At 40.6% G+C, this 23,262-nt stretch overlaps 1 protein-coding gene across 7 annotated transcripts in view; it reads left to right on the top strand.

Annotated features, from left to right (window-relative positions):
* The first annotated feature begins 5,236 nt into the window (after positions 1 to 5,236).
* DLGAP1 (DLG associated protein 1) overlaps positions 5,237 to 23,262 on the top strand; it is an 867,925-nt gene continuing 849,899 nt past the window's right edge. For all 7 annotated transcript variants that reach the window (XM_072734994.1, XM_072734998.1, XM_072734996.1 and 4 more), the window contains exon 1: positions 5,237 to 5,788. The gene's annotated coding sequence lies outside the window, so the exon portion shown is untranslated. The remainder of the gene's footprint in view (positions 5,789 to 23,262) is intronic.

Consider the following 23,262-nt stretch of genomic DNA (forward strand, 5'->3'; position numbering starts at 1 on the left):
AAAAATCAGTTATTCACAGAAGATCATTGTAGTTAGAGATCAAGTAAAAGGAACTGCAGAGGGTCTGTTGTTGAGAAAATTAGGCCACCTTTATCAGAACAAAGTCACATTGCAGTGTACAGTGCTCACACCACATTGCAAGGGTGAGGGCGGGGGTGTGGGGGAGGTAACAAGGAAGAGGAGATAGTGTACATAGCTTAATTTGTGAACAAGAATGGGACAGAGTTCTGTCTCTCATGAATAAATAAATAAAATCTTTAAAAAAAAAAAGGGGGGATGCCTGAGTGGCTCAGTGGTTGAGCTTCTGCATTTGGCTCAGGGAATGATCCTGGAGTCTTGGGATCGAGTCCCACATCGGGCTCCCTGCGTGGAGCCTGCTTCTCCCTCTGCCTATGTCTCTGTCTCTCTCTTTCTGTGTCTCTCATGAATAAATAAATAAAATATTTAAGAAAAAGAGAAAGGGACAGGGTATAAAAGATGGCTTGGGGCAGAAGCTAAATTGTATTTCAGCATTTATATCTTTAATAAAAATGTTAAATAAAGCATAATGCAAAAATGTTCATTGGAAATCATCTGAGAATAACAAGACTTTTATTTCACTGTATTAAAAAGTAAAAATAGACATGATGTCTTCATATATCTCTCCTCAATATTTTTTTTGTCTTTGTTTAAGTATGAAGAAGAAAGCTTTCCATATTCTAAACTTGATGAATGATGGGTTTTAAAAGTGCACTACAGGTTATATTTTTATCACACATAGGCTTCTACTAAATTACATTAAGATGTATACTGACATCACAAAACATTCTCAAAACAATTTGGGTTAATTCATCCCACGAATATGTATTGATATTCTATTCAGAGGCAATTATTGGGCTAAGTAAGGGGATCCAAATAGGGATAACTACAGATTCAAAAAGAAAGCACATAACCTGAAACTTTTAATATAATGTGGTAAAAACCAAGATAGTAGTAGGTACTGTGAGCATTGGCAAATTAATTCAACCTAATGATTCAGGCATGAGGAACACTGAAGCAAACCTTGAAGGAGAAATAAATATTAGCCAGCAAGAGCAGAGAGAGGGCATTCAAGACAGAGAATTTAATATGAGAAAAATACAGATATACTCCAGAGCGTGTTACTTGAATGGCATTATAAGCATAGTCTGATTTACTGAAGCATAATATTTAAGTCATGAGAGTCAAGGCTGAAGAAACAGACAAAAGCAAGTTTATGGAGAGCCTTGTATGTTGTTATAAGACACTAAATTTTATAACTATATAAGGAACTAAACTGTAGGTAGAGCACTGGAGTAACATGATTGGAGTTGGTTTTAGAAGATCATTTTTGTTACAATGAAGAGCAGGAAAGATGGCAGAGTAGGGGGTTAGGAAAGAAGCTAGGAGGCAATATGACAAGCCCAGTGGGGACATGGGAATATAGGAAGGATCCAAGGTGAAATCAGAGGGTAAGAGGAGTCAAGAGTATTGGTGATGGACAAGAGGTGATGGGTAACTACAGAAATCCAGCATAAGTCCCAGGTTCTCATGTTGGTGACTTAGTTGATCACAGTGCCATGAACCCATATATAGTATAACAAGAAAAGAAAGAAAATTTGAATGGAGAGAATGGGGATAAAGTGATGAGTTTATTTTGTACTTGTTGAGTTTGGGATACAAGTGGAAGTTTCAGGTGGCTTTGTCTTTGGATTCACAAATATAAAACTTACCTGAGGGATCAAGGCAGAAGATAAAAATCTGAGATCACCATTTAAATGTTACTTAAAACCAGGAGAATGCTTTATTAATGCATAAGAAACTTGTATATCTTTCATACCATTCAGTTTCCCTTTCAGTTCTTTTTTCTTTAATAATTTTGCTTCATTTTAATGGAATTTTACCTGTTTGACCATGTTGTGGTCTAGGAGAAATGCACCCATTTCAATTTAACCAAAGACACAGAACCTTCTGAATAGTAACTCCGTCTGTCGGTGGTTTCTAACTTTCTCTTTTTACCGATATATTACTGACTTAGCCTCTTTTATTTATTTTTAAAGATTTTATTTATTTGACAGAGAGAGAGGAGAGAGAGAGAGAGAGAGTACAAGCAGGGGGAGCAGGAGAGGGAGAAGCAGGCTCCCTGCTGAGCAGGGAGCCCAATGTGGAGCTCCAACCCAAGACGTTGGGATCACCACCTGGGCTGAAGGCAGATGCTCAACCAACTGAGCCACCCAGGTGCCCTCCTTTAAGTTATCTACTCCAAAAGTAGCTGTAACTTTCTGTGTTTTTTTCTATAGGCAGGGCTCTCATGCTGCCTGCTACCAACAGTATGCTTTGGAGAGGGTGCTGTCTATATTAGTCTTCCATGGCTCCTGCTGTTACGAATTACTAGAAACTTGATGGCTTAAAGCAACATGCATCTATTTTTACAGTTCTGGAGATCAGAAGTCTGAAATCAATTTAACTGGGATAAAATCAAGATGCTAGCAGACTGGCATTCTTCTTCGAGGCTCTAGGGGAGAATTACTTCTTTACCTTTTCTAGTTTCTAGAAACTATCTATATTCCTTTGCTCATGGTGGCTTTCATCCATCTTCCAAGTCAACCTCTGCTTCCATCATCCCATCTTTTCCTTTTGCCTTTGATTTTCTTGTTTCCCTCTCATAAGGGCCCTTGTGATTACATGTGGCCCCATCAGGATAATATATAGAATGATTTTTCCATCTAAAAAATCTTTAACTTAATCACATCTGCAAATTGCCATGTAAGAGAACACTTACTGGGGCACCTGGGTGGCTCAGTGGTTGAGCATCTGCTTTTGGCTCAGGTCATGATGCCGGGGTCCTGGGATCAAGTCCCGCATCAGGCTCCCCACAGGGACCCTGCTTGGCCCTCTACCTGTGTCTCTGCCTCTCTCACTGTATCTCTCATAAATAAATAAAATAAAATCTTAAAAAAAGAGAGAACACTTATTGGTTCCAGAGATTAGGATGTGAACATCTTTCTGTGGCTGCTATATAGCTACCACATTGTCTATAACTGGAAATGAACACAGCTGCTAGGCCTGGATTGCAGTAGTACTTATAGGTACTATAAATATACATAAGGTAACTGGTCACACATATATTCAAATAGCATTCCTTAATTAAAATGCATATGTACAATAACCAGAAAATAGGTGCTATCAATTTTACTTGCATAAATATCACCGTTTATTTCTAAGTAATTCTAAGAATTATGTGAATTTTATAGCCAGCCGATGTAACAGACATTTTTTTTCTTTTTTTAAACCTCAGCATCAAATTATCTTTCTTAACATCTCCCTGAACTTGTTTTACACTTGCCTTCCACCCATGGAAGGATGATCAAGCCAGGCACCTGCCCTCTGGTCTAGAAGTCAAGGAATCAAATATTTTCGCTCTTTCTCCTGGTACTGACTGACTGAAGTTGGGCAGGTCAGATGCTCTTCCCTGTGACTTGCATCTTGATCCAGTGATATGACGTCAGAAGAAACAGTTGGCATTTACTCATGTGGACCATGTAGCACCAAACCAAACTGCTCTTTCAGGCCCCCTTAGACTTCCGGTATTGCCTTAAATCCTGACTGGTTCTCAGACTGCTTTCCAGCCATCGCCTCATTTCTGGAAGCTTTCAGGATCTTTCCAATCAATCACCTTCTCACAAGTTAGCCAAATTTGGTTCTGTTGCTTACAGTCAGAAAACCCTAATCATTGTGGTGTTACATAGATAATGTTGTTGGTAGATTCAATCTACCATAAGAATCGTGTGAGAAAATTGATTTTCTGCTTCAAGTAATTTTATTCACTAATGTCACCTCATTTGAGTTAAGACATTCTTATTTATGTGATCTCATTAAAAACCTATGGATTAAACGTATTTACAGATCTAGAAAGGCAACTCTTTCCAGATTAGGCAGGCTATTTTATTACTTTGCCTTTTCATGGAATCTTAGTTGAAGCACTAAGCACCTGTGTACAACCATTCTTGAACTGGCTGGGGATGTCTTTTAGAGTTCTGTTAAAGTATTCATGATCATGGTACTACAATGCTGAAGATTTACCTCCACTTCTTTGGATGTTTTGTGGTTTAAAGATATTTTTTTGTCTTTAATGGAAAATCACTCAGTGAAATTGCGGAAAAGTGAATATTTATCTGAGTCATATTTTTTATGGAACCCGTTTTTCACTTCTCTGCATTTTTAGAAGCGTTTCTTTAAAAAGGATATTCTATTAATATTTATAATTAGATATCACACAAAGCAGATGCTAAATCTTATGCTATAACTTTATGGGTAAAATTACATAAAGAAGATTATATGCTCTTTGGCATAATGTCCTCTCTAGGAGCTGTAGAACAAAGGGCATTCTCCATGAAGACGTCTTTTTTTTTTTTTTTTTTTTTAACTAGAGGAAAACAGGAAGATGGTGATTAAGCGTGATTATTTTAACTATTATCCAGAACATTAGTATTTAAGTGGGTCGAGCAGGAGCTCAATAAATACTTGATTGATTGACTTTTTTTCCTCTTTGATCCACATCTCAGTTCGCCTGTTCACACTATCTCTATTCTTACTTTGAAGCCACGTGGATTCTTCTTATTTGCAGAGCACGTGAGGGATGTGGTCCTCACCCCCGTGACCCCGCCTGGCTTCCAAATACACGTGGTAGGGGGCGGGTAGTGGAGAGTTTACTGAGGTCAGAGGACGAACGGGGGAAAAAGGAGATTCGGTTTTGTGATTGCCTTTAGATCAGTTCCAAGAGGGACCAACGGAATGAATCTTGTGTAATCTAATCCACGCAGCCACCCAAGACCCATCTTTGTATAGACGGGGAAACTGAGGTTCCGAGGAATAAAGGTTTGAAAGTAATGGCACGGGTTGGGGGGGGGGGGACCCCGGTTCCTGTGAGTCTAGGCTCTTTCCACTACCCGTCTCCTCCCTGGCGATGCCTTCCTAAGAATTCTAGTACCGAGCGGGGGATGGCGAGGGGAGCCAACTTGATCTCCTGTGATGGAACCTGCTGTGGGTTCTGCCGGGGACGAGGGCGGGCAAGATGAGGGGGAAGGTTCAACCCCCGGGCCGGGCCGGGCCGGGCCGCGCGGCGCGGGGACAGGAGGGGGCACGCCCACTGGCGGGGCCGCCTGGCCAGTCCGTCCCCGGGACGCGAGGCTTCGCCTCGGGCCGGTGCGAGCGCGCGGGAGCGCACTTGACCCCGGAAGGCGGCGCGGCCGAGAGCGCGCAGGCCGAGAGCAGGCTCCGGGAGCCGCCGGCGCCTCCCCGCGGCCTGGGCGCACGTGCCTGGGCTGGGGCCAGGACTAGTGGCCGCGCCGTAGTAGCTGGGCGGGTAGGAGAGGCTGGCTCCGGGCCGCGGCCGCCGCCCGCCCGCCGGCTCCGGTGGTTGGGCGGAGGAAGCGCGGGACTCCTCCTCCCCACCGTATTAACATGCACCCAGGGGCGGGTGACCAGCCCAGCCTCGCCGCCCCAGCTCGCCGCGTCCCGGCGCTCAGCCTCCGTGCCAGAGGCGAGCGCTGCGCTCCGGGCGCCGCAATCCCGAGGACACGGCCTCCCCGACACCTCCAGCCCCGGGGAGTCGGCGGCATCCTCCGCGGGAGCGGGCGCAGCCGCCTCGGCTCCTCTCTCGCGTCCTTGCCATCACCTCGCTGAGACCCTGTCCCGGCCGCGGGGACACCCCTCCTCGTCCTCCCCGCGAGGCTCGTGGGACCGACGGACGGACGCAGGGATCCAGGGCCGGACTGCGGGCAGCGGCAAGGTAACGCCGGGCAGCGCGGCGGGGCTGGGGCGTGCGCGCTCGGCGGCGGCCACCGGAGCCCGGGCCGCCGCCACCACCGCGAGCCGGGCGCGCTGGGTGTCTCTCGCCCGCCGCTCGGTCGCCGCTCCTGTCGCCGGCGGAGGGACGGTGGGCTGGGCTCCCCTGGCCGCCTCTCCATCGCCATCCGCCGCCTGCGGCGCATCCCGGACCCCCTGGGGACCCCGGGACCCCGGGGGTCTGCGCGCCCCTCTCCGGGCTTGCGGTCCTGGCGGCTCCCCTTGGGGCCCGGGAGGGGACACATTTCTAATTGCGACAGGGTCCTGGAAGGGGGAGGGGAGAAGAACACTAGTTCCCGTCATTTCCACCGGCCAAATTCACATCTCGCCCCCCCCCGCCCCCCCGCCCCCAGCTCCTGGTACACCTTGCACGGGAGGGGGTGCTGCTCACTGCAGGGGAGTTCTCGACAGGCTCCTGGGTCGTTTGCAAAGCAAGTTGTTGCACTTGCTTTTTAGGTGACATTTTGGCTTTCGGGGTGGAAAGAGCCTCCTCCCGTGTGTGTGTGTGTGTGTGTGTGTGTGTGTGTGTGTGTGTGCGCGCGCGCAAGAGAGAGAGAGAAAGCCTGAGAAACAGAGACAAAGAGACAGACAGAAGCACGCAGGGGGAGACCGAGATACAGAAAGAGAGACCCACACAGAGGACGGGATTCAGGGGGAGGTCACTGTAGAGTCGCCCCCCGCCCGCGGGCCGAGGCCGATGCCCGGCACATCGCGGGGCCAACCTTGAGACGCGGTATTCAGCGCATTGAATGAGCGGGGCCCGGGCCGAGACCCAGCAGGGACTCTCCTCGGGGCTGGGAGAGACAACAAATTGCACTTTCATTGAGGGGCGGCTGCAGCTGCGGGAGGGACCTGCGGAGGGCCGCGTGGAGATGAAGACCCTGCATTCAGGACTCCGGCTGCTGCGCTCTTCGAGGAAGGCGAGCTGTCCCTGCTTCACCCGGTGGCCCCCGGGAGGCCGTGGGAAGGGGCGACGGGCGCTGGGGACACTGAGCGCCTGTGCCGAGCGCGGCTCCCGCCCGCGGCCCCCGGGCTCGCCTTCCTCCCGGCGCGTAGCGCGGCGGGTCCTTCTATTTGGAAGCTGGGGGTCGGGAGGAGGGGAGGGGAGGGGAGGGGAGGGGAGGGGAGGGGAGGGGAGAGGAGGGGATGGGGGGGGCTTGCGGTGGCTCCAGGGCCCAGACCGCGTCGCGGGCGGGCAGATGTTGTTTCTTTTATGGACTCGGGCAAGACCCCATTTACACTCCTGACACAGTGAGCCTGGCTCGGGTTGTGAGAGGTGGATGCCTCCTGTCTCCCTTGGCAAACCGTGTGAAGTTACGGAATTACAAGGATGCAAGACGTATAATAAAAGTGACAATTAAAACCAGATCTGTATCTTTTATAGTGTTCATGAACGGCTTCGTAGAGTGGTGATGGACCAGCATGAGCTGCGTGCAGTCAGACGCTGGGAGGAAGAATGGTTAGAACTAGGAAAGCGACCGTAGGACCGCACTCAGAAACATCTTGCCAATTATTTTTACCAGGAAGAAGCTAACTGCCTTTTGACTGCTATTTATAGCAGAATTTCAGTTTCAGGAAGCAACTTGCTATTGGCCAACGTGATTTTGCATATATAGCGGCAAGAAATGATATAAGGATCCCAATTTCTAAAATGTCAAAAGGATAAAGTTTTCTTTGCTTAAATGTTTACAGGGGAGATTCAAAGCCACAGAAACACACTGAATATGCATTTAAGCCAAATATGTGAAACGTAAATGCCCATTCAGGTCATAAAAATTACTCGGTTCAGAAAATCTATACTCTGGCATAAATGGGAAATTTGATGTCAGTAGCTATGTTATTAATTTCCCGCAGATTTATCTCTTCAGGTTAAAGTGGCGGCAGGGGAAGTCACTGCTTTGAAATATTCCGGGTTTCAGATCTAAAATTCCATAACTACTTTTGGAAAAACAAACAAACAACTGACTCACTTAAGAGAAAATGTTACTTGAACGAGAAAAGACTTGAGCACCTTTGCAAATATAGGATATTTTAAAAAGTTGGACCTATTTCTATTTCTCTATATGTTTCTATCGGGGTTTCTATTCTAAGATTGGTTTGGCAAATAAAATATCTTCTCTCAGATAATGTAGGCAGCATTAATATTGGCAAACTGAACTGGTTGAGAGATGGCTTTAAAAGTTGTGAAGTGATTTTCTGACAAAACTCTTCAAAATAACACATAAGTTGTGCTTTTGAGAGATAATAGGGACATGGGTTTTCCCTGTGGGGAATTTGCATGGGTTAGTATCTTTAATTTCTCCTTCAACATAAACTTTATTCTGCCGGGACTAAAACCTTGATGAAACATATCAGTAATTATTGAAAGCAAGACCTTCTTAAAATATTACATAGCCTCTATGGAGAAATAGCTTAAAACTAACTTTCTAAAAACTTCTAAGCTTCAGTGTTCTGTTGAATCAAACTTGTAAATAGAAATTGCGTACACTGTGATTTAACTCTTCTATTAGATATGTGTGCCTTTCTGCCGTATAGCCATTTAGATTCATTATTTTTTAAAATCTAAACTTAAAACGGGGAAGCGGGGAACTGAATTTTTACTAACTCCTCATTTAGAGATATGTAGCATCGTAATATTTTCAGCTGCAGCTTAATAGAGGCAAGTCCCAAAGTCTATGTATGGCAACTTCTGGAAACAAAACATTCAGCATTCTGATTTTGATTTCATATAATATTTTAATATTATATGAATATTATAATATTTTGAATTGAGTAAGGATAGTAAAATGCTAAATGTGTGTTCTTATGGTGAAGTTTGTATGTTAGACTCCAATTCATATTCTAGTGTCTTCTCGAGCATTCCTACAATTTGCTCCGCCCTTTATCCGATCAACTCTGCTCCCTGCACAAGTTTTCTGTTCCTCTCAGGAAGCATTGAACTGGAGGATTTTTATGAAGATTGCATCTCTATAGAAACCACACTTGCCTCTCTTTGCTTAATTTAAGGAAACAATGTAAGTTCTTTTGTTTCTTTTCTTTTTTTCCTTGGTAATTATTTCTCCCTGCTAGAGGAGCAGCACCTTTAAAGCACAAGGCCGGCAGGCAAGGACTTTTCAAACCTCTCAACACTTTGCCCCACCCCTCACCTCTCACATTTATAATCTTTGCCTTATACCTGTGGTATGTTGCTCTCTTGATATATTTTTATTTTAAAGAAACACAATCACAAGAAGGCCCTTTTCCAGCATTCTAAAAATTCTTGTGCTGCTGAGACGCTTGGAGCTTCAAAAGCACCCCATTTCTTGAGTTTCTTTTATTTCCAGAAGATCCTAAGGGCTTCTAATTCTCCATTTTCAAAGAGAAGAATCTTTTCACTGGCCCTCATATGACTCCCACCTCCCTTTTCAAATCATGGGGAATTTGTCATCTGATTCCTGTCACTGCCCAGTGAAGATGACTTTCTTTGGATGTGTGGTCTCTCAGGAATTGCTGGAAATGTTCCTTCTTCTACCACAGTGCAAGATTTAGAACTAGTCTTGAGTCATTTGCTTTGATTTATTAGACATCCACTGATAACTCATTGTATGAGATACCAGGTACCAGTTTCTTTTCTTCTAACACATATTTGGTCGATGCAAAATAATATTAATAAATTAATTAAATTAAAATATATATTAAATACCATTAATACATAAAGCATTTATGCATATTTGCCACATCCCCCCCAAAGTTGGTATTGCATATGAGATGTGTTGACTCATCAATTTTCCTTTCTTCATTCTAGTAAATGGCAGGGGCTGGACAGGTGGTGTACAGATGAGAAACTAGAGTTATTCTCTTCCTTTATTGACCTAAAGGTTGATGTGTATTGTTTTCTGCTTCCTGTAGGAGTTAATGATTGCAAGGTAAGTAAATCCCACTTCAGAAGACCAACTCCATACACAGGAAGCCCTCTGGATATACAGCCATAGATCTTTGGCCCAGATTCCTGGATCTCTCATCTTGGTTAGATGAGAACCAGTAAAACTGGGGTATGATTGTCCCAGTTGGGGTTGTTGTCAACAAGAGATAGCAATGCTTCGAATCCGCTGTGAAGAAGCAAACCCGCTTTCCTCCTGGAATTTGCCCCAAACTAAACGGTGCATTTTTATATTTACTTAGCGTAGTTTGCTCACCTGCTGTCATTGACAATTCCTATATCTTCTCTCAACATTTTGTTAGATTTGTAAGCAACAACACAAAACAAACCATGGAGAATGTAGTTTGGCAGTGTATTAGCTGTCCAATCCTGCCAGATTTTCTTAGTATTCAGCTAAGTAGGGGCTTGTTGAAGCCATAGATAAGCAATTAGGAGAGGAGGGTTTGTAGTAGGGCTGCCTATCTCCCTAGCTGTGTGTCCCTGTCTGCACTGCGAGGGCTCAGAGACATTGAAATGGCTCCCTCAGGCGGCCTAGGGGGAGGTCTCTCTCTCTGTCTCTGGGCGTGTTTCCAGCCCTGCTGCTTTACTCTGTGACATGGTTTTGGCTAATTTGAAAACATCTGCTAGAGTAACTTCCCTTTATAATTCTACTACAGGAGAACGCTTAGTAGTATACGATAGGAGGACTGGCATTAACCCTTACTCTGACCTCAAGATCATGTCCTCTCTTTGGAGACCCTTTATTGGTTTTAATTTCAGTGGAAACTCAGAGTGAAGTCTATTTCTGGACTAGAAATTTCCCTGCTAGATATCACTGAGATTTCTTTACAAAACACATGCTGCAGTTTCAGAGGCAAATGGCATTTTGATCTTGTCTCAGATTTTGCAAACAGATCTTCCATGATATGATTCATCACACAACTCTAGTAAAAAGGCAAGGTGTGTAGTCACTCCCTTGGAAAGCTCCTTTCCTAGACATTAACCCAGAAGGCAAAGTAACCTTTTCAGTTTTTCAAACGGGGGTGTTCTTTTCCATTAGAGCCTTGGGGTTAGGGGCGTGGGGCTGGGACTCTGAAGTAGTAAACATTAAGCAGTAAAGATTAAGAAACAGAAAACAAATAAACAGGTTTATTGTGTGAATCCTTGCCTAGGCAGTTTAGAGGAGACTCACTTGATTCTATATCTTCTGTGAAGCAGGGTAAAATGTCTCTTCCCTACTTTCCCTGGACCACTGTTTCTTACATTATTTCCTCTTTCCTAGACCTCAGCTGAAAGTAATTTAATCAACGAGGTGCTCCAGCTGAATGCCGTTTTAGTGCTTTATGCTTTTCTCATGGTTCTTTCACAGTAAATAATGCTGCTTTGACTTTTGTGATTATCCTATCAATTGTCTTCCCCACTGAACAGTGCATTCCTCCAGACCAAGAACTAAATATAGCCTGTTTATCAGATATCAGCAATGCATAGCGCAGCTCCTGGCACTTACTAAGTGATCAGTAAACATCAGTTAAGTGAGTGAATTAATAAGCAAACGAGTGAATGCAAATCTGCATTCTAACTGGAAGGACCATGACACTGAAGGTAGTATTATGTGGCTTTTACAGCTCCCCCCACCCCATCTTTCTCCCTGCTCCTTGAAGTCTTAAATTCTACATTATGTGCTCTGATAATACTTGGTAAACACAGGGCTGATCCCATCATGGCCGACATGTGATGGGTTAGGTTGTGCTATATTTCCCGATTAGGGAAACTGCAGTCTACTAGAAAACAGAGAAAGGTTCTGAAATAAGATAAAGAAACAGAAAACAAATAACCAGAAAAGCCTCCCATTCCTTCCTCTTTCTTCTCTTTCTTACTCAAAATAAAAATAATGACAGCTTAATCACCCCATCTGCATTGTGCATGGAGTGCCCACCTCCCTAGGCTTAGCACTAGCTTCTTTCTTACTCTCCAGCCCATAGGATTGAGCACTCCTTCCTACAGCTCCATGGAATCTGATACATATTTATTTCTTAGTTTTGTATTCCATTTTCTGTGTATGTGCCTATCTCTGTAAGACCATAAGCTGAGAGATAGGAGATAGACCGTAAGCTAGTATAGGAGTCGCATATGGAAGGGATACAGGTGTTCAATGGATATTGAAAGATTGAGTGAGATCACAAGAGAGACAAATCTAGTGGGATGGAGAGTAGTGGATACATCTGGTTTTATTACTTGAGGCTGATTTTTGTGTATGTACATACAACCTCTGTGGGGTGGCTCTCATTCGTAGGTGATGTTGAAATCTGCCATTTAAAATTATATGGAATCACAGCCTTCTAAGTAGTTCCATGATTTTTTTTTTTACACTAGTTTCTGGCCAGGCATGTAGTATAGAATATATTCCATCCCTCTCTGTGCTTCTGAGATACTTGAATGATGCAGTGAAATGGGCTTAACTTGCACTTGGGACCCTGCTTTACTTGCTGGATCCATTATTCAGCCTTAAATGAGGAAAAATAAGACACAATAGAGACATGGCTCGTGTTATTAGAAACTATCATGTGTAATAATTTATTTAAGATTTGTTTTTTTTATTGATTATTTAAGATATATTGCTTTGATGATAAGAATCCTAGGAGATGTGGATGATTAATGCAGATTTTGTCATGAATGTAGCCTCCAAGTATGGGCAAACAGACAACAAAATTATATTATCTCCCATGTACTCATTAGTCTGGAGAATACAGAAGTGCAAACATTGTCCAAATCCTTAGGTAGCTTAAAATCTAATCCAAAGGATAAGATTAAAATGAAGAAAATAATTAGTTAGAACATGTTACAGAAAAAAACTAAGGGCTCAAGTATCTGGGACCAGTCATACTTATCCTGGGCTTTTATGAAGGGACAGAACTCAACAAAAAAAATGGGATCGTTGTGGGATCCTCCCTGAAGAGGTAGGTCTTAGGCTGGACTTCCTGGATAAGTAAGAGTTAAATGGAACAAGGGATAAGGCAAACATTTACAAAGACATGGAAATATTCCTGGTTCAAGGAGATAGTCATCTGTTCTCATTCCTCTAGTGCATTTTAATTAGACCTGGAGATGAATTTGATTGAGAAAGATGGAGAATGTTTAGAGTTGATAAGGAACATTGAAGGATTTTGAAAAGACGGTGACACAGAGAAGTGGCCTCTTAGGCTAATGGAAGTAGATCAGTCTACCACCAGATTAGAACAGAGAAGCATTAGGAGGCTGTTGCATTAATTGGAAGCATAAATGATGAGAACCAGGTCTAAGGACTTAAGAATGGGGAAGAGAAGACCTGAAATGTTTTGGAAAAAAATTCAAGTCATATTTGACTCCTTTCTTTTTTACCTGTGTCACAAACTATTTAACTATTTAACTCTTTATAATTAATTAAAAATTGTGAACTATTTCAATAACACCAAAAAATTAAATATTAAAATAAATACATATGTATCCACCCCCAGGTTATGAAATAAGTCATTACTGTTAATACTCCTAGTACTTTCTCCAAGCATATCTCTCCTCATGGTAACCTCTCAAGAGGCAGACCTCAGAAATATTGCCAAGTTCTGGATGACTGCAATAAAGTAAATATCACAGTAAAATGAGTTAAATGAATATTTTGGTTTCCCAGTGCATTTAAGTTATGTTTACACTATGAAATGTGCAATAGAATTATTTCTAAAATAGATGTATATATGCATACCTTAATGAAAAAAAAATACTTTACTGCTAAAAGATTCTAACCGTCCTCTGAGCTTCCAGCAAGTTGTAAATTTTTTGCCTCAGAGAGGCTGCTGATTAATCAAGGCAGTGGTTGCTGAAGGTTGGGGTGGCTGTGGCAATTTCTTAAAAGAAGGCAGTTGATGAAGTTTGCCACATTGATTGACTCTTCCTTTCATGGGAAAACTGAGAGGTCATTGTAAGGTTATTCACTTTCCTAATTTCAATATTTTTGTGTCTCAGGGAATAAGGAGACCAGAGGAGAGGAAGAGAAACAGGGAATGGCTGGTCAGCTGAGCAATCAGAACACACAGTAGATTAAGTTCGCCATCTTACATGTGTATGGTTCATGGCACCCCAAAACAATGACAAAGTAACAGCAGAGATCACTGATCACAGATCACTATAACTGATATAATAATCATGAAAAGTTTGAAATATGGTGAGAATTACCAAAATGTGACAGAGAGACATGAAGTAAGCAAATGCTGTTGGAAAAAAATTTTCCGATAGACTGACTTGCTCAGTGCGGGGTCGCCACTGACATTCCATTTATTAAAAATGCAATAAAGTGGAGTGCAATAAAATGAGGTGAATTCTGTGCTGAACTCTGTGTTTATCATTCCCATACATTTCGTTATGCTTTGCTATGTATTTATGGGTACTTAAGCTGTATAGTCTCATTTTGCTGTTTTTAAACACGTTAGTATTAACGTGCTCTATAGTCTTATTTCACCTTACTTTAATTAATTAGTATTTTGTTGAGAGATGTAGACCCTTTTTAGTCATTTCTACTGCAATATGATATTCCATTGCATAATATATCATGATTGATGTATCAGTCTTCTGTTGGTGGACAGGGCATTTTCCAACAAGACTGCTCTGAACCTTCATATGCATATTTCCTGTAGTAACAAAGGGGCCTCCTTCACCTATCTCCTTAGGGGTAGAATTATGGGAGGATGGGATTTGTACCTTCATATTAAGCAGATAATGCCAAATTACCAAAAAATGTTCTACTTCTTTATGCTACCACTAGCAATCTAGAGGAGCCCCCCCCCTTTATTTTTCCATATCTTTGCCAATTCTTGGTGATACGTATTATTTTTTCTGAGTCTTATGAATGTGAAATGATAGCTCTTTATACTTTAAGTGTGTTGTTCCCTGACTGACTGCTAGTAATGTTGACCATTTTTTTTTACTCTCTTGAATAACATTTAGGTTTCTTTGGAATGCTTACTCATACATGTTGTCCAATCTCCCATAGCTTTAAAAAAAGTTATTGATTTGTGTTATTTATATATTCTGAATATATATGTTTTTTCTGTAATATGCATTTCAATGATCTTCTCCCAACTGTTGGCTTGTCTTTCATATTATTTATTTATTTATTTATTTATTTATTTATTTATTTATTTATTTTTTGTCTTTCATTTTTAAAATGTCTTTGGGTGAAAAGATTGTTTTATTTTATTTTAATTCCAGTATAGTTAACATGCAGTGTTATACTAGTTTCAGGTGTACAATATTATGATTCAACAATTCTATACATTATTCAGTGCTCATCACAGTATGTTTACTCTTAATCCCCTTATTTCACCCATTTCTCCACCTACCTCCCCTCTGGCAACCACCAGTTTGTCCTCTGTGTTTGAGAGTCTGATTTCTTTGTCTTTTTTTTTCTCTTTGTTTTGTTTCCTAAATTGCAGATATGAGTGAAACCATTTTTTTCTTCTCTGACTTATATCACTTAGCACATTATACCCTCTAAATACATCCATGTTGTTGCAAACTGCAAGATCTTTCTTTTTTATGACTAATATTTCACTGTGTATGTATATATATATACCACATCTTCTTTTTTTTTTTTTTTAATTTTTATTTATTTATGATAGTCACAGAGAGAGAGAGAGAGAGGCAGAGACATAGGCAGAGGGAGAAGCAGGCTCCATGCACCGGGAGCCCGACGTGGGATTCGATCCCGGGTCTCCAGGATCGCGCTCTGGGCCAAAGGCAAGCGCCAAACCACTGCGCCACCCAGGGATCCCCTATACCACATCTTCTTTATCCATCATCAATGAATGGACACTTGGATTGCTTCCATATCTTGGCTATTTTAAATAGTATTGTAATAAACATAGAGGTGCATATATATTTTCAAATTAATGTTTTCTGTATTCTTTGGGTAAATACTCAGTAGTATAATATCATATGGTAATTCTATTTTTAATTTTTTGAGGGACCTCCATACTGTTTTCCACAGTGGCTGCACCAGTTTGCATTCCTGCCAACAGTTCATGGGGCTCTTTTTCTCCACATTCTTTCCAAGTGTTGTTGTCTTCCTGATTTTAGACATTCTGACCTGTGTGAGTTGATATCTCACTGTGGTTTTGATTTGCTTTTCCCTGATGATGAGTGATGTTGAGCATCTTTTCATATGTGTTGGCTATCTGTATGTCTTCTTTAGAAAAATTTCTATTTGTGTCTTCTGCCTATTTTTAAATCAGATTATTTGGCTTTTTGGTGTTGTGTAAGTCCCTTTCATGTCCTTCTAGATAGTTTGAATGTTTTACCACAAGCAGAGATTTCTTTTAAAATGATTATTTCAAAGCCCCCTCTATCCTGGAAGGCTGGTCAAATCTCACCTGTCACACAAAGCATTTTATAATGACTCTAGTCCAGGGTAAACTCTCTTCTGAATTCTAGTTGTATTTTTCTGGATCATTTACTCTGTGATTTACATTTTTTTTTAAAGATTTTACTTATCTGTTCATGAGAGACACACAGAGAGCGGCCGAGACACAGGCAGAGAAGCAGGCTCCATGCAGGGAGCCCGACGTGGGTCTAGATCCCAGGACTCCAGGATCATGCCCTGGGCCAAAGGCAGGCGCTCAACCGCTGAGCCACCCAGGCATCCCTGTGATTTACATTTTAAAACTTTTATGTGAAAACTCCTAGATTTTAAGCTCCTTTAGGGATTTCTTGGCTTAGGCACTTATGTATTTCTCTAAAGCCTGAGCAAAGAGCCAAAAGAGTGGGTTTTCAATGGGTCACAGTTGCTTTTTCGATGATTAATAATTAGTTACTGGAGATGACATTGGGTGAGTGAGGATTTGGAATGTGAAGACATTGGGATTAGTAACATTGCTACAATGTATAAGAATTTGGGATAGGGAGCTAATTCTTGGTGAATAAATTGAGCTCTATGTTGTTTATGTTGATTTTTGAGACAATATTGGACATGTCCCATCAGCAACTTGGAAAACATTAAAACTGAGTTTTAGAAAATGACAAAATTTAAGGTGTCGACTAGAGAGTTAACTACTGGAAGGTGATCAGTAGATTCATGATGCCAGCAGCTGTTAGGGATGTTCCCCCAACTCCAAGCTTGATTCTTCTATCCTAAGTCATCTAACTAGCTAGATGACTTTGGGCAAGTTACTTAATTTTTCTGAGCCTAGTTTTCTTATCTGAGAAATGAGGGTAACTATATTTACTTATCAGAGTTTTTGAAAGGATTAAATGAGCCAACCTATGTAAAGTATCTAGTTCAATGGTGGCCACTTAATAAATGCTGTTATTAATAATGTATTTTATCTGTAAAACCTAATCTGTCAACTATCTTTTTACATCAAAGTAGCATCAAGAATTTTAAAAATACTTGTCTACTCATGAAGTATTTCTTCTCCTATAGAAAATTCCTAGATCTTCTTTCTTTTTTTTTTAAGATTTTATTTATTTATTCGTGACAGACACAGAGAGAAAGGGAGAGACACAGGCAGAGGGAGAAGCAGGCTCCCTGCAGGGAGCCCGACGCAGGACTCTAGGATCACACCCCAGGCCGAAGGCTGCGCTAAACCACTGGGCCACTGGGGCTGCCCTCTAAGTCTTATTTCATGCTCCTTTATTATCTGACCCCAGTGACAGCAATTTACTGAACAAGTTCAGTAATAGCTAATGTTTATTGAGCACACACTGGTATTTGTGGTCTTGCAGGATTCAACTTTCAGTATTACCTGTATGCTCCATGTGCTACATCTATAGGGAAAGAAGCCCCTGTAGGGACTCTACAGCCCAGCCTCATCTGATAGTGTGAGGAGATTACAAAAAAATATAATAATAATAATAATAATAATAATAATCAGCCATCTTTTTCTTCCCAAGGGGTGGAGAATTATGAAACAATTCAATTGTGAAACAATTCAGTGCCTTTCAAGCAACATTCAAAATGTGAATTTTAATTTACTCTGGTCAGAATACATATTTACTAGGCATATTACTAGGACAGGGAAAAAATCCAAAGGCTAACCAGAAAGAGGAAGTTATGCTGGATCTGCACAGAGGAGCAGCTCCTTTTTTCTAAAAAAATATTTTATTCATATATTTAATATACAGAGAGAAAGCACAAGCAGGGGGAATGCCAGGCAGAGGGAGAGGGAGAAGCAAGCTTCCTGCTCAGGGATGAGCCCAGTGTGGAGCTCGACCCCAGGATCCTGGGAGCTGAAGGCAGACACTTACCCACTGAGACACCTAAGCACCCCAGAGAAACATCTCCTAAAGGTTCTGGTGAGCCCTGGGATGATTGTACATTGACAGGTGGAGCACAGGTGTCTTCTGATAGCATCCACCTTCCCTGCTCCATGGGGTGTACCTTCTGCCTCCTGTCTTCTTCAGTCAGCTAGCTCACAGTTTCTCCTAGAAAGGGCTCAGCAGATGAAAACCAGTACAAATCAGAATAAGAACTTTACTCATCAATTAGGTGGGGAAATTCCATTGTTTTTTCATCAAAGGACATGTTTCTGGGCAGTTATAGCTAGATGATTTGAGTTTTATAATTTGTTAATCCATTAAGTAACACAATATTTTTTATTTTTATGATTTAGGTTTAAGATTTTTATTTTTTAAAGATTTTTATTTTTATTTTTTTATTTGAGAGAGAGAGCAATAAGTGGGGAGGGGCAGGGACAGAGGGAAAGAAGAAGCAGACTCCCTGCTAAGCAGGAAGCCCCATATGGGGTTCCATCTCTGGACCCTGAGATCTTGACCTGAGCCAAAGGCAGACACTTAATAGACTGAGCCACCCAGGTGGCCCCATGATTTAGCTTTAAAACTCCATAGAACATCATACAAAATATTTTTTTCTCAAATCTTTATTTTTTCAGGAATTCCTTTTGGGTAGAAATGTTGGCACACATCAAGGGCTTGATATACGCTTCATAGAGAGATGAAAAAGTCACATTAAATGTAATTTAAATGTTGGCAATACTAATTTACAGTTCTAAGGTGTGTTCCAAAGATGTACTTATAAGATGAATATTTTTGGACGTCAAACAGGATTATCCCATAGAAATGGTGCTATCTAATGTAACTGACTTCTCAAGTTAAATTTCTAGAGTATTTTTGACCCATTTTCTACAAACAGTATTACTCTAATGAATACCACAACTATCTAAAATTCAGAACTCTTTTTTTTTTAATTTTTATTTATTTATGATAGGAACACAGTGAGAGAGAGAGAGGCAGAGACACAGGCAGAGGGAGAAGCTGGCTCCATGCACCGGGAGCCTGATGTGGGATTCGATCCCGGATCTCCAGGATCGCGCCCTGGGCCAAAGGCAGGCGCCAAACCGCTGCGCCACCCAGGGATCCCTCAGAACTCTATCTATGAAAAAAAGTAATTCTACGTTTTTAAAGGATTTTATTTTTAAGTAATCTATACACCCAACATGGGGCTCAAACTTACAACCCATGATCAAGAGTTTTATGCTTTGCTGACTAAGCCAGCCAGGTGCCACAAGGGATTCTAAATTTTGACTGGGAACACACACTACTCCTTCTACTGCAGAGTTAGGAACTGCCTGCTTCTGCCAATGGTCAGATGCTGGATGATACTCAGGCAATACAGTGATATGGTTTCCATTGATCCAGGACCAGAATCTAGTGAGGGGATAAGGAAACCAAAAGTTCTTACTTATTGGCACTAATAATTGTTAAATGTCTACAATTATGTAAACTATTTCTCTTTACCTGAAGTTGAATAAAGGAAGGAAGCTCAAGAATAGATCAAGACAGGTGTGTTATTTATAAGTTAGATGTCAGTAGATTGGGAGTGATAAGTAGAACTGTATTTCTTTGTACTTAGGTCATTTTTGCCAGATATTTTTTCCCTATGCATTTCAGATCCTAGAGATGTCCACTATTGGATGATGGGAATTACCAATTCATTCATTCACTCATTTAATCAACAACAATTTATTGAAGAATTAGTATATGCTAGGCAGTATTCTAGGTGCTCTGAATTCAGTGCTGAACAACAAAGACAAAAGAGGCATGCCAGTTGAGGAATTTGCAATCAAGTGGGAAGAAACAGACAATAAACAATAAGCATAATAAACACTTCATTTACAATGTTAGAAGGATTGACAGCTATGAAAAAATTGGATCTGATGAAAGGGATCATTGAAGTACTATTCTTTGATAGATTTCTGATATAGAAGGAAATGAAGTTTTTGTTTGTGTTTTAATTCAGACCTTCACTTGAAATGTTCTAGCTTTAGGATTTGACAAGGCTCTAGGAGAGATGTGTGATTACCTTCCCTGTTGTGTCATTCTTCATCATTTCTGTTTTAAAATCTGTGTGTAAAAAAAAAAAAAAAAAAAAAAAAATCTGTGTGTATACTCCTCAGACAATAGTATCTACCATATTACATGGTAGCTAGTTCTGTTTTTAAGTCTCCCACTAGACTATGAATTATAACATAAAACATGTTTCTTACAAACTTACCTTCCTTCAATAATACTGCTAGTAATAACAATAGTGATTATATATCTTATTCAATGCTTGCTATGCACTAAGCACATTATGCCAACATTATGTGGAAAGTGATATTAGTTTATAGAATATCTTCTTAGACCATAGAACTACCATGGGTAGAGCTGATAATTGTACTGAGGTCTGTTAGCACGAAGTTCTTTTTTTTCTTTGTGTGTTTTGTTTTGTTTTTCATTAGCACTAGGTTCTGTACTCCCCTGGTGCCTAACCCAGTGCCTGGTATTTGGTTGGCATCCAAGAAATGAAGAGTGAAATGGAAATCAAATAAGCTGTAATATTGTGAAACTCATAAGTCTCACAAATGTGTCTCCAGTTGTCTGCAAATTATACCCTTCTCTTGTTTTAAATTGTTGGACTTCACAGTCTAGCTGACCCAAGAAGTGGTTATTTGGAAATTTCTTGAAGTGACACACTTTGCTTATTTTTCTTTAATTTCTTCCTCCCATTTCCATGTATCTCATATGTGGAGAATACAATAGAAATAGAATTACTTTTGTTGAAATCACTGCCCTCTAGTTTGAAGGTGAAACTACTTTGCTCTATAACATCTGTTATAATAAAGAATCTCCATGGATTCTTTTTTTTTTTTTTTTCCTTTTTTGGTACCTGCTTCAATGGGTTCTTTCAAGATGCAGGCATTTTGATGGCTTCAGGAACCAAGTGCATAAATAGTTGTGATTTGGCTTAACATTTGCTTTCTACCTGCTTCTTCCTACTTGTCAGAGAAATTTTGTGTGACAGAGGTGAATCTCAGTGGGACCTTCTAGGGGTGTGACCATCTGCTTGCTTTGAGGAAAATCAGTCCCTTCTTTCCAGGAAAGGGTCTGTTGGCTGCAAGAGAAACTTGAGCTGTCTGCTTCCTGTTGAGTAATCTATTTGAAAGGATAAATGAGAACATTCCTCAAAGACAAAGAAGTACAAACACAGATGAGCTCTTCAATAAGGACTGCAATTTAGAGAACACAATGAACAAACCTGACACATCTTTTGCAAGGTCCAGATTAGGACTTTAGTGGCAAGGGGAAACAAAGATGTTAGATCATCCTCCTAAGATAGCTCTGAAAGAAAGAGTTTATTGCTTCTTGCTTCTTAGGATTCTTTGCATTTTGGTATGATGGGATTAAAAAACTTACAACTGTTTAAATACACATTGGTAAATCAACATTGGTAAATCCTTAACTCCAGAATAAGGCGACTCAACTGACCTATAAAGCAGTAGACCTATAAACTGCTCCTATAGTTTTTTTTTTAACTTTAATTTTTTAAGAAAAAGGCAAATTAGTTGTATAAGTTATCGACACAGGGTTTTTAGCTCAGGTCAGTTAACAGAAGCTGAAATGTAGGTGAGTACAGGTAAAACTGAATGCCTTTAATGAAGTCCTTGCTGTCCTGATAGTATTACAGACAACAAATCATTTTATAAATGAAATATCATAAATCTTTCTTTCCATGTTTCTATATAGATTATTTCTACGGCTTTTGTTCAGAATTTATATTCCTGATCCCAAATGCATTTGAATGTCCAGTTGACATGGGACATAAACTTAGTAAAAGTTCTAGACAGGTACTAGTAAAAACAATGTACTAATAAGAATGCATTAATTTGTTGAAGGCAGAAAATAAATGGCTATAAGCTTGGCTATTTTTCAATCTGCAAGTGTCCTACATTGAAATTTGAATTCAATTTATATTAGACATCTTCTTAAAATTAATTTGTATAGACATGTATGGAGTATATGTGGGTCAAAACATTTTATTAGAAATTGTATAATTGAAATTGAGAAGTTCACATCACACAATTACATATGTTCAGGTAAAGGTGTAAGAATAACATTTTCTAAGATATTTTGTTCCATCTGTCTGTAATTTTGCCTCACTCCTACTCTCCACTCCTTTTCACATGACTGCTTTTTTTTTTCCTCATTAATGCCACTTATGACTACATTTGAAAAATACTTCAACCTATCCCCATTATTCTCTTTCTCAGCATTCTAGCATAGAATTTCTTAATAAATATTTGTCAAATATTGCTTCTTTTTTAAAAAAAAATATTTATTTATTCATGAGAGACACAGAGAGGCAGAGACACAGGCAGAGGGAGAAACAGGGCCCCTACAGGGAACCCGATGCGGGATTCAATCCCAGGATCTCTGGATCACAACCTGAGCCAAAGGGAGACACTCAACCAATGAGCCACCCAGGTGCCCCTGTCAAATATTGTTTCTTACTAAAAGTTCTTCCAGAGAAGGAATATGAAGCAAGAACTCAATAATTTAAATTTCTTGCTTATAGTAACAAGGCATGTTTGAATACAAAGTTTACGTCATCATTAGTTGAATAAATGGAGTTTAAAGTTTTGGTTTTTAACTCTGAGTCCTACAAATATGTCAACTCCTTATGAGTTGTTTGTAACTCATCATCAAAAATAGAATCATCCCTATTTCAGTGAACTCATAGACTAATGAGAAAGAAGGTTAATAGGATTCAATTCTTTGAGGTTATTAGGATGATGGGGTGTTAGATGTTGCTGAAGCAGTACTACACAGGGTCACTAACTCAGCAGGTGAGTATCAGGGGAGGAGGGTTTCTCAGAGATGGGAATCAATGATGCAAAGGAAGTGGTGGGAAAGAAGTGCTATAGCTCTTTACTGAGCCTTTTATGGCAATTCACAGGAAGCTCCTTCTCTTCCTACCATTACCTTGCCAAAAGCAGTGCTCTGTGGCATGTAATGTGCACCTCTCTCAAGGTCTGTTTATCCTTTTGTCAGCTGACAGGGATGATCATGTGATTTTGAAGTTCTTTAAAAATACTAATACGCACTGTAATTTCAGGTAAGACTGGTGTTCTGTGGAAGTTTCAGTGAAATATGTAATATACACTGAAGTTGAATGACTTTACAAATCATGTGATTATAATGATGAATTGGCTAGAGAC

The sequence above is a fragment of the Vulpes vulpes genome, chromosome 13, assembly GCF_048418805.1.
Source record: "Vulpes vulpes isolate BD-2025 chromosome 13, VulVul3, whole genome shotgun sequence".
NCBI classification, from domain to species: Eukaryota; Metazoa; Chordata; class Mammalia; order Carnivora; family Canidae; genus Vulpes; species Vulpes vulpes.